The sequence below is a fragment of the Saccostrea echinata genome, unplaced genomic scaffold (genome assembly GCF_033153115.1).
Source record: "Saccostrea echinata isolate AGI-Se365-2 ecotype Australia unplaced genomic scaffold, CSIRO_AGI_Sech_v1 ptg000051l, whole genome shotgun sequence".
NCBI lineage: Eukaryota > Metazoa > Mollusca > Bivalvia > Ostreida > Ostreidae > Saccostrea > Saccostrea echinata.
Window position 1 is genome coordinate 3,688,686 of NW_026889800.1, and position 11,170 is coordinate 3,699,855.

Consider the following 11,170-nt stretch of genomic DNA (forward strand, 5'->3'; position numbering starts at 1 on the left):
GAAGAGCAGCACGATTCGCCACCAAGAACTATCATGATCGCCACCCTGGCAGTGTTACCCAGATGATTCAAGATCTCCACTGAGAACCACTTCAGATAAGAAGAATGAAAATCAGGCTTGTTTTGCTTTATAAGATCAAGCATGCATTAGTGGCTATTCCTGCAGATCTGTACCTAACATCCAGTGACAGCAGGACCAGAGGCAATCACACGTTCCGTCTACCACACACTTGGATAGATGCACATCGTTACTCCTTCTTTCCGAGAACAATACTAGACTGGAACCACCTACCATCTGAAGTTGCCTCAAGACCAATGTTAGAGTCCTTCAAGTCACAGCTGGACTCATACATGAGGTGCCAGCTGTCTACCAACATCTCCTAGGCATGCCAGTTTTTACCTTTTTTATTGTACATAATGCCCTAATTGGGGTTTTAGCTTTGTCCGAAGCGTGGCAGTACCCGAGTATAACGCTCTACTTAGAGTTTGACTCGTATGGAAGAAGAAGAAGAAGTTAAAATATAGGAACGCATTTATTTCTAATTTAAAAAAACATATGAAATATAGATATATTAAATAAATTAATGAATCTAACACTATGACACATTTATAATCAGTTGACATGATTTGATTGAAAGGACATTATAAGAAAATTAACATTTACAACTATGCCATTGTAAAATCAATCTACAGACTATAGTTGTCTTTTCTTCTTGGTATTGTAACCTAACGTAAGTAAAAGTCCAATCTGCTAAATACACATATATGTGAAATCTACCTAAGAAATCAACATTTTTCTATTTTTCGAAAGGCTCACTTTTTGTAAAAATCCATTGGGAACTCTTGATATCTTTGAAGGACTTCGGATGGGAAGGAACTCAAAAAGTAAAAGTTTAGCTACCGAGCTACCCGGATGTAGCAGGCTTACTGCAAAGAATGAAACTGAAACTGATTTTTTGATTACACGCCTATTTTTACATAAAAGTATTCAATGGCGCTGTACAGTAAAACTGTAAAAAAAAAAAAAAAATCACATATAATGTATACAAATATACATGGAGAGTAATAATTAAAACAAAGCATCAAAGTCCCTAAAGAAGTAATTTTTAAAGTTTTTTTTTTTGAAATCATCAATAGATTTTTTAATGTACAAAGGCAGTTCATTTCACAGTTTTGGTCCGATGGTACTTAAACTCCTGTCGCTGAAAGTTTTACTTTGATTAAATGAGACTATGTAACAGCTTTCGGAATTTCGGGAAGAAAGCAATTTTTGATTTGAAGTTTGTTTTGACAAAAGTTCAATTAAATATTCTGATGCTTGGCCCATTGAACAGTTATACATGAATGTCAGAATATTGAATCATATTTTAGATTTGATCGGTAGTCAATGGATATCAAATGGAGCCCCTTTTGAGCTGTCGAATTTCCTCCGATTTAAACCAATTTGGCACACATGTATTGAATTCATTGCATTTTATTAATTTCGTATTGTGCTGTACCGAATAAAATAACATTGCAATAGTCTAAATGTGAAATAACTAAATAATAAATATCGTTAAATATTTGCGAATCCTTTTGATCCTTAGATAATTTAACATTGCTGAACGACATTTCCTATTTGCTTACGTGTTCTTTGAAATTAAGATTTTCATCTCAAACGCACCTAAGTATCGTATACATTTTACGGACTTAATTTCATTTTCATAAATGCTGATCACTTTTGTAGCACATTTTTCTGGGGTTTTTTACTCCCAAATAGAATAAATTCTGTTTTGATGCATTCATTTTAAGTTTATTACCGTTCATCCAGTTGTTAATAATCTTTGGGCAATCCTCAAGCTCGCGAATAGCCTCAATTTCGCTGTATTTCGACGTTGGATTAAAGCGTGTATTTGCGGTATGGTCAACTGCAAAGCCGAAAACTGAAATGTACGGAGGAATGACATCAAATATAGTTCCTGCGTACGTCAGATACAATCAGGGTCCTAAGCAGCTGCCTTGTGGAACGCTGCATTGCAGCTGACGCACTGATAATGAAATGGAATTTACACATACTTGGCAGCCACGAGGTCGCAAGTATGAATTTACCCATTTTAATGCCAAGCCACAGATTCCATATTGTTTTTCAAGTATTTTTATTAGTATATCGTGGTCTACAGTATCGAACGCGGCGCTGAGATCGATTGCTATAAGAGCCCTTACGCCTTTTTCTCCAAATAGTCAATCAGTTCATTTACGAGTCTTAAAAGTGCAGATTCACAAGAATGTTTTCAATAACATGCGTACTGAGTCTATAAAGAGCGGATTTTTCGATAAGTTTTGAAAGAAATGACAGATTACTCACTGGTCGGTAGTTCGCAACTCCAATTCTAAACCTTTTTTCTTTAAAAGAGGTCTAACGTACGATCGTCTGCTTCCATTTTGCTGAAAGATACCATGTTTCAATGAAAGGTTAACATTTTTCTGTTTTTCGTAATGTTTGGTAAAAGGTCATTGAAAAAAGATTTCAAAATATTGGTTGTTAAGATGTCTAATTCGCAAGAATTAGTTTAGAGTTCCATGATCAGATTTTTATTTTTTCATCGTGTGAGAGTTCTTAAAACTCACTAAATGAAGGAACATCTTTTTGCCTTGGTTCAAAATTATCAAAATTTTTTAATGATTGTCTAATCTTGACTATTTTATCCTGAAATAGTCGGCAAAAATTTCCGCAAGCGCTGCGTCGCTTTTAGCATTCAGCATCGGATTTTCTGTCTTAGTACCGGAAAGTTCCGAAACAAACCTATACAGGTTTTATCTCTCGATTTAATTCATAATTACACTTCTTGCGCTTTTTTTTCATGGCCATGTACTGAATTGGATGTTTTTAAGTTTTCCATGTTCTCTCTGGCTTGCATGAATCACATTTAAGATGGTGAATATTTTCACTAAACCATGTCCGACATGTTTGAGCAATACCACCACCAATTCGGTTTTGCTGATTTGCCACGTTATTTTATAACCATTTTGATTTAAATCGCACTTTTCAAATTGATGCTGTTTGTCGAGTTTTTGTTTTCAACAACGGGGACCAGAGCGTTTACCTTTGTATTCCAGAATTCTGATTTTTTTTTTTTCAATCTGGTTAGAAGATCACGTTCAGGTACATTTAATTGCCTCAGGAATGAGCGAAGTCTCACTAGTTCTTCTGTGCTATACCTTATAACAATTGAATTAAGTAAATTCATCAATATAATTAATAACAGAATTACCCTTCCAAGTTCAAGTTCAAGTTCAATTTATTCACCCAAACCAAAATATTGGTACATGGGGTTCATTAACAACATATATACATTATATACAATCTGGTCAGAGGTACATATACAAAACAAAAAACATGACATATGATTGAAAAAGAAAATAAGTAAATAAGAGAGGAGAAAATATATCAAGGAGGACAGACAGCATCATAAATTTTTAAAATAAACATACATAATTTTTTCAGCATTTTTTCATTTTTGGTTGACATTAATTCCATAAATTTAATAACATTAGGTCTGTGGGAAAAATAATTGCCCAGGTAATTTTTTCTTACATTAGCTAAAATTTACATTCTAAGATATAATGAAACTCATCAGCAGTTTGATTATTATTACAAAGTGTACAGATTCTATCACACAGTGGTATACCATACCATCTTCCAGTCTCTACTGGCAGATGATGATTTGCAGTTCGAAATTTTATAAATATTTTTCTAAATTTAGGAGATAACTTATCAATATAATGTTCAAATCCAAAGTTTTGTTTAAAGATTCTGTAAATCTGTCCTTTTGAAGAATTATTTACGTCACTAGACCACTTTTGAATAAATTGATCTTGTAATATTTGTTTTACAGTAGCAGTTATCCATTTATAATTCATATTGACACCCTGTTCGTACCATACATTTGATAAACCACACATATTACATATTTTCTGTATACAGTCTAACCATGGGTTTATTAAGTTTCCATCACTGTAGAGTTTAAACATATGTTTGTATAAAACATTTACAATTTTATTTGGCGGGCCTGAAAAAAGTTTTGCCCAATATAAGATCATTCTACAATATACCGTAATATACAGAGGAAAGCGACCTGTTTCACCATAAACCATGTACAATGGTGTGGAACTTTTCAAATTAAATACATACTTTATAAACTTCAAGTGCAAACGCTCAATAATATCAAGATTTTCATAGCCCCATATTTCAGAGCCATATAGTAAGACTGGAACTACAACTCTATCAAAAAGGTCAAATTGACAGTCTACTGGTAATTGGAATTGTCTAATTTTTCTTATAATGCCATACATCGCTTTTTGTGCTTGTTCATATAAGTGTTTTTTTTTGTTTTACAAAAGGAACCTGTGCGTGAAAAAACAACGCCTAGATATTTAAACTCTCTAACATTTTCAATAACTAAGTTGTCGTAATAAAATTTTCTTTTTAACAGAGGACCCTTTGAAAATACTAGAATCTTCGTTTTTTCAACATTCACTTTCAACTTCCATTGTAAACAATATGTCTGAAATTTATTGATTGCATCTTGTAATTCATCGGCTGATTCAGCCATAATAAGAGTGTCATCCGCATAAAAGAGAATCAACAATTTAAAATACATTAGTAATTCGTTCTCAATGGTTCTTGAAATACTTTGTAAGCCTGCAATATTCTTGCTCAGTAAAAAATCTTCAAGATCATTAATATACATTGAAAATAAAAAAGGTGAAAGATTTTCTCCCTGCCTTACTCCTACATTACAACTAAAAAATTCTGTGGACATCCCATTTATTTTCACCATAGATTTAACACCTTTGTACATATTTTGAATGTATTGAAAACATTTACCATTTATACCATTAATATATAACTTGGTCCAAAGCCCGTTTCGCCATACAGTATCAAATGCCTGTTTAAAGTCAACAAAGGCGCAAAATAGTTTCTTTTTCCTTTGCATCAAGATATTTGATAAAAATTGTAAGGTAAGGATATGATCAAGTGTAGAATAATTTTTCCTAAAACCAGCTTGGTTTTCTTTAAGTAGATTAATTTCATTTGCATAAGCTTCCAATCTAGTATTTAAAATACAAGTAAATACTTTTCCTAAGCAACTAAGCAATGTTATGGGGCGGTAATTATCAGGTTTAGTCGGGTATCCTTTGTTTTTATATATAGGTTTAATTAAACCAATCAACCATTCTTCGGGAACAAAACCACTTTCGTATATGATGTTAAAAAATTTTAAATAGACTGGCATAAATATAGTTAACGTTGATGAAATATGTTCATTCAGGATATTGTCAACTCCAGGGGATTTTTTTATTTTTGTTACAGCTTCTAGTATTTCATTTTCACGAATAACAGAATTCAAAAACTCGTCGGATATGGCATGGGTTGCATTTGTAACGGATGGTGCATTATTACTATATGTATAGTTCTCTTCATTATCGCTTTCATTGATATTTTTCAAGAAATCATACATATCATTTATATCAACAGAACACTTTTTTTCTTTATCAGAGGTATTTAAAATTTTCCAATAGTCTTTCGAATTTGATGAACGTAAATTTTTAAGTTTTTGTGATAGATCATTTCTGTATTTTTGTATGCATTTCTCCATTGTTTTTTTTATATTATTTACTCATTAAGACAAGATTAGTTTTATTCTCTGTTGAATTATATCTATTTTGTATTCTTTTTGCTAGATGAAATTTTTTCCTAGCCGTTCTGCAGTGTTTGTTAAACCATGGTTTATTACGCTTAATATTGTCTGGTGTTATATTTTTATGCAATCCAAATGTTTCCTGTGCCGCATTGGTAAAAACAGTACTTATATCTTTTGCAATTTTAGAAATGTCTGATTCGTTGACTGTGTCAATGTGGAGGGATAATTCATTCAGAGAATTTTCAATAGCTGTTACGCTTGACAGGGCAATATTACTACAAAATTGATCGGCTTTATCTGGACAGCACAACTTCACACTCGACTGATTTACACTTACGCACGTATTTTCTGATCGAGTCTTGAGACTAGAGATTGTAAAAGATATTGGCCTATGAACATCCGATAAAAGATTGCAAAAATCATGTATATCAAAATTTTGTATAGCTTCTATAACATTTATACTGGCCAGAACATAATCAACTGTACTACAATTTTTACATGTAACTGCACCGATGTTTTTATCATTACCTAAACGGCCATTAACTATAAAAATATCATTGTTCTTGCAAAAGTCTACTAATTTATAACCAAAATTATTAACACTAGTGTCTTGAACTATTCTCTGTAAGGGTATTGAAAGTTTTTCAAAAATGGTAGACCGTGCTTCAGTTAGTGTAAACTGTACACTCTTGCATCATGTATTTTGATTGATATCATTGTTGTATTTTCTCTATGTTGTTTAGCACAATGTGAGAATAAATTGAATTGAATCTTTTCTTTGATTATTCATCATATATCATGAGTATATGTTACGAAGTGCACTGAATTGGAACAAACCTCTTTTTTTCATTTGATTTTCACTTCGTAAAATTCACCAAAAATTCGAGAAAAATCCCAATAACAAACTTTACCAGCATAGTCCTTGTGTTTATATTTATTGCATTTATTTTAAATTTTATTTGTTCTGAGTAACTTGTAAACACGTAGTAGACTAACATACTTTGTTACTGATTCAATAATCGGACACGGATCCTAGTAAGATCCGCTGTGCGGAATAATAACAATAGCCATATAAGGTAAACAAAGGTTTCTCATTTTAGTAGATATTGCATATTTTTACTAGTACCAGCCTTTCGGGGAACTTTGGAAAATTACTGTAGAATCATTTTAATTAGTGGGTGTCAATGTACTTGGGCAAGCAAAACTGTTCGAGGGGTCGCAATTTCGTGGATTACTCGTTTTAATTAAGGTAGATTCATTGAATAAAAATGTTTAGAAAGTAAACGATCTTGGGGATGTAAATTATGGGTAAGAGTGACCCACGAAATCCACGAATATTGGTCCCTTACGAACAATGATTTTTCCACAGTAGTCACTACTGAGCTACAATCCTCGCCGTAAATTATCACAAAGACGAAGATAATTAGTATATGACCCCCCCCCCCCCCTTTTTACACACACAGACACACACACCCTTTCCTTTTTAAAATCATGAAAATCTATCAGGTATGTCTGGAGTCACATTTTTTCATGCATTCAAAAGAAACAGACTTTAGATTTATTCTGTTTACTGGCAATTTTATTTATAAGACCGGTTCCCCTATAATCTTTGAATGTGTCACCCAAAACCACGTATTTTGATCTTAAATCACAATAATATTAGTAGAGGTGATTAGTGTAAAGTTAGTCTTCCTTTCTAGAAACCGCATGGCAGCCTTCGACACCACGTATACTGGTATTTATTTTTTGAAAGATTTTTCTTTCCATATCAGACTGTATGATGTTAAGTCTTTAATCACTGGACTAAAACCTATTAGAAGTTAAAAGAGATAAATGAAAAGTTTACTAAGTTCAGAAAGAGGTTAACCTAAATCTTTTACCATTTTAAAAGACGAAAAAAAGCTTAACCATTGTTTTACTAATATTCTCTGCAAATCGTTTTATTTAGATCACAGGGGCTTGCTCCCGGCGTGTAATAATTGTTTATTAAAAAAATCATATACGGTAATACTAAAACTACACAAGGGAGGACGCCATTTTGGACCCCTTCCTCGCTTCAACCTCTGTTTTCGTTATATTTTCCCGTATGTTACTGACTCACCGCCTCGGACCTGTCAAGTAATGATTCTTCTAGGACATGATGCTTAAATTTTCCCCTTGGAGCCTCTACAATACACATTTCAGACTAATAATAATCCAAACTCGCTCTTTAGGACAGTTGATAGGGACAGAAAACGAAAGTAACCTCGGCGTTTTACATTCGAATACGGAATTAGAACGCGGTTTTTTTCAAATTTATAATTAGAGCTGTGTTAACTAGTTGAAAAACCCCGAGATTTTCGAATGTGTTTTCGTTTTCTGTCCCTATCAACTGTCCTAAAGAGCGAGTTTGGATTATTATTAGTCTGAAATGTGTATTGTAGAGGCTCCAAGGGGAAAATTTAAGAGTCATTCTCTGTAAGCATCAAAATGGGCTGGAAATAGACTTTCACCAATTTTGTTTAAACTTGGTGACATAATTACACTATAAGCCCATTTAAAGAAAATAATATTGCAAATGATCAATTTGCATTGTTTCCATGGCAACGGGTCACCTATTTTTGCACATATGTGGGAAATAACAACAAATGTCATTTCACCCCATTAATATTTATTTGATGAATTTCGATGACTTTTATTAATTTTATCTTTAAAACTATTTGTGAATCGTATTTTCTTAACAAGAAAACTGCAAAAAAAATCTTGGACCTGCCAAGAAATGCAAAGTAATGTCAAAAAATGCTATTCAAAAGGTGGGGAAAACATAACAGTGTAGCCAAAAAACGCAGGCACTGGTGGAATATTTTACCCTAAACAATTATTAAGAACATATCAAAAAACTGGAGTGGTAATATTTGATTTAAGAAAATAAATCAATTGTAAAGTTTGTAAAAATCTCTGAAATTACATACTTTTTCACCAAGAGTTGTTTCCCTTTTCGGAAATCTTCAGCCAAATTTCAAGAAAATGAAAGTGAAAGTAGAGAGCAGAACATGATTCAGAGGCGTTAATTCTGTCTGTTTTGGATTTTTTCAGTCATTTTAAACCCACTTTGTATAGTATTTCGTATATTACTGGAAGTTAAATGTTTGGTCAGGCCTGACTGTGTCTGAGAAATATATGTGTTCGGTCGTGAAAAGCCTGAAAATGGATTTCATCCATTGAAATTCCAAGTGTGACACCTACCGAAGCACTGCAAGAACAATAGAAGCATTGGAAACAAAATGTTTATAAGAAAGCAACATCAGTTACATGGATTCCAGAGCTACAATTAAGTTACGTTCGGTGATAAGGCCGTGATGTTGATTTGAAAGCTACCTGGCAGTAATAAGATTACTAGGCAAGTATCAAAGTACAAAAACCTGTAAAAATTATTTACCTTTGTCAATATTTACTCTTAACTCATGCATGTTTGTTAATTATAAGTAAATTAATTAATAAAAGTGTATGAATATCTATAAGAAGAAACATCAAAGTATCCAAGAAACATCAATGACATCTGAATTCAATTATTAAAATAAATAATTAATAATCGTCAAGTTTCAAACTGCATATAATAATAAATATTTGTTGTTGAAAAGTATGTTAACCATACAGCATATATGACAAAATCAGCATTGGTTTCAAAGTTACATCAAATGTCAGTGTGTGTTTGCATAAGGGGGGGGGGGGGGGGGGGGTTAACAAGTTACTGTCTTGCATTCATTCAATCATTGCTGTTTTTACATGTTGATCCAGGTAGAATGTAAACACATGTAAAACCATCACATTGCTAAACAAAACACAACATTGCAGGTTTTGTACATTTCAGTGTGTTCAGGGCTTATTTTTGTTTGGTTAATTGTTTTTTTTTTTTGGGGGGGGGGGGGGGGGTTGGTTAGTGTCATGTGCTATTTCATTTAAGAACTAATTATGTAAAATTGGAAAAACTTTGAAATTTGTTTTATAATCTCTAATTACATTATATAATTGCAAATGGAATTTAATTAATGAGATATCCTTATAAAATTTGATATAAAGAATCAAAATATGATTTTTTGTATCTCGGTAATGCAAAGGCTGAAATGTTCATTTTAACTTCAAATAATCTGGTGCATAGAGTGTAGTGAAGATTTGCTTTTGTGTAAAATATAGAGAAGAAAGGGGGATGATTGAAGCTATATTTTTATACAATTAAATTGATGCATGCAGATTTTTGTCAATGTATGCTGCGACTGTTGCCCCTGACTTTGTTTTGGGAGAACAGAAGGGATCTCACTGCATATTATTTTTATATGATGTTGAGGGCGTGGGGCTGGGGGACTAAATCATATCTCATGCATTATTTGCATTTAATGGCCCTTGTTTTTTTTCTTCTTCTTTTTTTTAAAAGTGTTTATGTATGTAAATGCTAATTGATCTATATGGGTTTTTTTATATTAGGAAACAGTGCACAAAATTGCTGGAATACTATTTGGAACTGAGAAATTTATGCTTAATATGGTGATTTTACAGAGGAATAATCAAAACCGAGAAAAAATTTGCAATGACATTATGTGATATTGCACAAGTGAAATCATCTTAAAATGCTGAATCAGGACAGATGAAAAGAGAGATGTTTTTTGTATTGAAGATTCACAAAATAAATTTTTTCAGGAAATTATGCAACCATTATTGACAATAAGCATAATAGGGATGCTACTTGATGCCTTAAATTAGAAGTGAAGGATGTTTTAGTTGTATTATATAGTAAATACATGTTGGTATTAAGTAGTCAACTAAACAAAATCTTTACTCAGTGAAATTTCATGATTTGTCACCTAGAGCAAAATATGAATTTATAAGTTTGTTAGATTTATCAAGTATGTTAATACAGGTTTTTGTTGTTGATCTTATTGAGTATGACAATTAAGTTAAAAAATGTTTGGGTAGACAGAGTACCCTCTAGTTCATGAGAGTAATTTGTCATTAAAGTCAGCATTTCATGTTGTTCAGTTTCTTGTTTCTTGGCATGCCAGCAAGAATATGTAGTTTTCTTTAACATAACTTTAATAATTTTAACTAAGGCCAAAAAAATAATAATTAGTCTTGTTTCCTGCTACCTGTCTGACCCTTTTTTTGCGCTTGACCCTAAAGTTTTAGTTTTGGAAGAAAACAATCAGGATTTTCCGGAATTTCATCATTCTATCACAGTAATCGGTTTCCGTGTTAACACAAAACAAGCATTTCATGAAATTCTACCTTTCACAATGGACTTTCATAAAATACCACTTGAGTTGTGCATCAAAAGACATGAAATTAAATTTTGAAATACAATATTGACCTGTGACGTTTAATTTGATCTTATATTAGTTCATATCCCCTCCCCCCACCCCCCAAAAAAGCCGTTGGAAATAATTTTCCTATCTACCTACCCTATTTTTTTCAAGCTGGTAGCAGGAAACAAGACTATCATTCTTTTTTTTTTGT